The following is a 5,209-nucleotide window of genomic DNA, read 5'->3' as shown; positions in this document are numbered from 1 at the left end:
GTGGAAATAGGATAAGCAGCCTCACATTTTCCATGGAGTAAGAGTAGGAACCCCGGCCGTCACGCCAGGAGCCGTGGCTGTTTCAGAAAGTCACACCCAAGTTTGCCACAAGGTCGCTTGTTCACGTTGCCAAGCCCACACACGGAAGAGAAGCCAACCCAAACTGGCTGAAGAATGCAAACAGTGTGTCAGCTCGGGCGTCCTCACAGCCACCTCGGCATAACCCCACGGGTAAAGAGTGAATGGGAAATGGAAAGGGAAAGGCAGAGCGAGAAAAACTCTTCTGTGAAGTAGGAAGGGGAAAACTTCTGTTTGTTTTTTTTTGTTGTTTGTTTGTTTGTTTTGTTTTGTTTTTAATACATATTTTATAATATGGTTATTTTTAAAATACAGCCCTGCAGCATGAGATAAATGTCCTGCTGCCCCTGTGGGATTACAAGTGACTCATTAAGTGTTTCAATAGCAATGTATTGTTCCTGAGATGGAAGGAGTGACAGTGAAAGAGAGCCATGGCTAAAAATTGGGAACTGGCAGCAGTCTGACTGAAAATGCTACGCTGCAACCCAGTAGGCAACTGCAAATTGAGCTGATTTTTAGAAATTTAGCTCTATTTACTGATATAATTTGGTGGTGGCCTCTTGATTTCAGCTTAAATAGACTGGTTTTCATGGGAAGAAGGGATGATTTTCATTTCTGCATTAATAAAGAGAGAAAATATTGGAGTTTTGATGTGTCTTCTCAATGACATTAAGAAATACGGTAACAATGCCTCTCCCTGTAATTCCTACACCGAGACCACACTTAATATTTCAGGTGTAATGTGAAGTTTGGAAAGCCAAAGCCCTGAGACTTCAAGAGGTGGTGAATTCATCACATTCCCTGAGGAGTTATTTCAGTGCTTAATTAATGACTGTTAAGATGAACACCTTATTTCTAGCTGAAGTGTAGCTAGCTTCAGCCTCCAGCCATGGGATCTTGTTACACGTTCCCTGGTAGATTAAAGAGTCTCTAATATAAAAATCACTGAAAAAATAAAATAAATAAAAAAAAAAAATTCACTTGTTCCAGAATAAAAATTGGGTGAGTCATATCAAATTGCAGGTTTATAGGTCACCAGAAGGTTTGTGGATAATTTATGCTGGTTGCTTGTAACAAATGCTGACACCACATTTAGAGAAGAATGATAGTTCTTCCTCTCGGTAATTAGGGAAGCCTGAAGGGTCTGAATATGATTACAGTTTCAAAAAGGCTGCAGTCCTTAAATTCGGAGGATTGTTTCCAGCACCATGTATTTTTTAGTGGTTCTTCTGGCTTCCTTATCGTCTTTGCCAGGTGAGTCACTTCCAGTTAAAACTACAGTTGTTGCAAAGCGCTCAAGGAGAGTAAACAAAAGGCCTGGGCTTGTTCTCCTCTCCCCAAAGCGAGCTAAAATCACAGCCTTCTGGTCAGGGATCGGACACATTTGGAACATATTCACTCCTCGCACTCTGCGCTGTACATTCCTGCTGCAAATAATGCGTAATTACAGAGACGTAGCCCCAAGTGGAAAGGGCTGTTTACACAAGCTATCTACATACAGACAACACTACTTTTTACGTGCCTGTTGTAGTGATACTTAACAAGCTCAGTTTTTCTGTTTAACTTGAGGTCTGTCCTGGCATGCTAATAGCTGTCTTCCAGGTTGCTGCCTTACAGATGTTTCCAGGACTATTGTGTTTTGTATTATTGTTGTTCTCTGAGTCTCCTCCAGTTTACAGATGTCTCTCCTGTACGTGTACCTGATGAGAGGTGCCCCTTTTGTCAAATTGCCACGTAAGGCATGCTGCGAGATGAGGTAGTCATCTCGCAGCATGTGTGCTTTCACTTCCTCATGCGGGGAAGGGGAAGGGGAAGGGGAAGGGGAAGGGGAAGGGGAAGGGGAAGGGGAAGGGGAAGGGGAAGGGGAAGGGGAAGGGGAAGGGGAAGGGGAAGGGGAAGGGGAAGGAAAAGGGGAAGGAAAAGGGGAAGGAAAAGGGGAAGGAAAAGGGGAAGGAAAAGGGGAAGGAAAAGGGGAAGGAAAAGGGGAAGGAAAAGGGGAAGGAAAAGGGGAAGGAAAAGGGGAAGCAACATAGTGTGACCCTCAGGCAGGAGGCTCCCTCTGAGCACCAGGCAGCACTTCTGTGCTGGGCGGGCGGCTGAGCACTGGCCCAGGCTGCCCAGAGAGGCTGGGGGGGCTCCTCCTGGCAGAGTGGCACAAGGCGCCTGCACGGGGCCCTGGGCACCCTGTGCTGGGGGCCCTGCTGGAGCATGGGGTCAGCCTAAATAACCTCTAGAGGTCCCTGCCAACCTCAACCATTCTGTGATTCTGTAACTTTGGTTGTCAAGCCCTCTTGACATCCTAACTCCCTTCTGGATGAGAAGGCAAGACTCGCAGAGCCTCAGAGAAACAGCAACCAAGCAGGGTGTGGTTGTGCAGTAACAGGGGAGTCCCTGCCCTAGGGAAACAGGAGTGCCATGGACAACTCATACAGTTTGCATCATTTTAGGTAAACCAAATAAATGGTGTTTAAAGCAAATAGGAGAGTTGGACCACGGGTTTCAACACTTACATGTTGCCTAAGGTTTTGTGAGTGCATGTCCTCAAACACCTTATAGGTGATGTGCTCTTGAAATGAGTATCTAATTAAATGCTAAAAGCACCTATTGGGTCTTTTGGCTCAGCAAGTTTATCTCTTTGGCTGCATATTGTTCTATTAGAGGGCAACACAAGGGAAATACAGAGCACTCCCATGACAATGCGCCTGGGCAGGAGCATGAAGCAACCTGCTACAAACGCCTTTCAAAGAACACCACGATTTTCACTGGAAGTATCATCGAAACGGATGAAGTTGACAATACTGTGCATGGTATCCACAACGTCTACCAACCGTACCACACACAGCAAAACTGCGAAGACTGCAGTGCAGTTGTCTGCTCCCCATATCTGACTTCAGAATTCATGTGTCAGTACATGCTGCATTTCTAGGGTTGTGGCCTCAGCACAGAGGAAAGAAGGCATGGCAACATACACTTTATATTAAGTGCTATTTTTAAAGAGAATTATAAAAGCTTTACCTGATTTTAAAGTAGAGTTGAGCCTCCTCCAAGGGAGACAATGCTCAGAGTCGCTCAGATTGGCCCTTAGCCGTTCTTTGAAGTCAGTCTGTGTGCTCTGAAGCTCCTGAGTTTACAAAGGCAAGGCTGAAAATCCCAGGAGAATGGGCTTTCCTGCAGTGCCCCTAGTTTCTAGGTCAGCCTATATTGCACAGAACTTACAGGTTCTTGTAACAAAGGTCAAAAATGCATTCATCAGGGCCTTTGGGAGCAGGCGCTGGTAGTATCTTTCATAAACCAAGTGTAGTCATGTGAGGTGGCAGAAAAATGAGGTTATTGCTTTCTCTCCACTATCCGTGTAGCCTGTACATGTTTTTATTTGGATCTGAAAAGACAGCAGGTGTCTGGGAGAGAGAATTAATCTTTTCTAAACATTATCAAAAGCATGATCCACTGCCAGTCTTTTATGTGAGGAAAATTCTTGTCCCAGATGGGAAACTATCCTAACTACCCCTGAGCATGCCATTTTTAATGAAGCCACCAAGATGGTATTCCGCACCCATGAGAAAACAGAGATAACAAATTACTATCTGAGCCATTTTCAGCCAGACAGATTTGGGAAGAAGCATGAAACAGTGCTGCAGGGACTCTGCAATAGCACTATGACCATTCTGTTGGGTAATCCGTAATATATACACCTAATGAGGTAGTGTTAGCATCTGCGTGGTGGACACTCAGGGGAGGTGGTGATAACCCCGTTAGACTCTGTTATATGCTCAGAAGTCTGGTAGCTCTTCATCTGTGTGATGCGAGGAGGCTCAGTAAATGCAAAAATAGACAAACTGCTCCTGTAGAAAAACAGAAAGGAGAGACACCAGCAAGGGGCACACAAAACATCTGAAGAATTACTCCCTCGGGAGAAGAAAACTTGAGATGACGCACTAGTGAAGTCTCCGGTCTGGTCTGGTGGTTTTTTTTTTTGAGGCTTTTGAATTCCTCCCTCCCTTCCTGACCTTTTATGAACAGATCAGGGCCTTCTTTGAAAGCGCCATGGGAGGATGCAGAAGTCCTCCTTCCCTTTCTGCTGGCAGCCTGTAGCAGGATGCTTCTCACACTTGTGCTAAGCGGGATTTAATGATATGACAACAATTGCACCAATTAAAGGAGAAGATAGCCCATTAAGTGGTGTTGTTTCAGAGCAGATAACCTGCAATTTGGAAGCAATCCGCTGTTTTAAGAACAGGGTACACTTGCCCTACGCTTGCCTACAAGTCATGTCAGGTAAATAAAGCTCTTGTCTCCTAGACAACCAGGGCATCCACAACAAACCCTACCTGGCTTATCTAATTTCTTTGCTATTGTGTCTCTGCAATTAGTCAGAGAAACAGACATGCCAAGGGAAAGCATCCTGACTCACTCAACATCACATATACGCTTCCTCCTTTTTCCCTGACAGGCTGCAGGGCTTTGAAAGACACAATAGTGATTGAGTCATTGACATTTGCTCTTGCTGCCAAAGCCAGCTAGCATTCTCCATCAGAAACTCCTGTCAGATGTGATTGCACAGCCTATTTTTGGTTCTCAGAGGAAAAAGGCAAACAGATTTACACAGGTGTAGCTGGGTTTATGACTTGCTTCTTCATCTGTGTGAAAGACAGAGTTTATTTTTCCCTGTGCTGCATAAGGGACCACCCGTGTGTTCTCAGAAGAGCCTCATGCTCCTGTTTGCGCCCTCCCTGTACAAAGTTTAACCATCCCATATAATATCCCACCAGCTGACAATGGTGTAATCCGAGAGGAATGATGTTAGCATCCCTTTAGATATGTGATAACCCAGGGTTAGGAGTGAGTTTAACCGGAGCTCAAGCCCCAACCTGCTGAAGTGCTGGGGAAAGCTTATTCACGGATCAGTACAGAAAGCGTAAGTGCAGCTTCTTCCTTAATGGTCCTGAGATCGGAATCAGCCAGCAGCAAAAAAACTTCTTTTCTAGGTTATCGTATTACACCACTACAATAGGAGGACAAATCGGGTGCAGGATGCTGATGGGGAGAGGCTGAACCAACCTTTCTTTCTCTGACACTTTCTTCCCTCCTTGCTGGGTTGGGTGTGCACTCACGTAGACACAGGGCAGCGTGG

This window comes from Anas acuta, chromosome 1 (genome assembly GCF_963932015.1).
Source record: "Anas acuta chromosome 1, bAnaAcu1.1, whole genome shotgun sequence".
In the NCBI taxonomy this organism is placed as follows: Eukaryota; Metazoa; Chordata; class Aves; order Anseriformes; family Anatidae; genus Anas; species Anas acuta.
The sequence above is the reverse complement of the archived record's forward strand: the minus strand, read 5'-3'. Positions refer to the sequence as shown.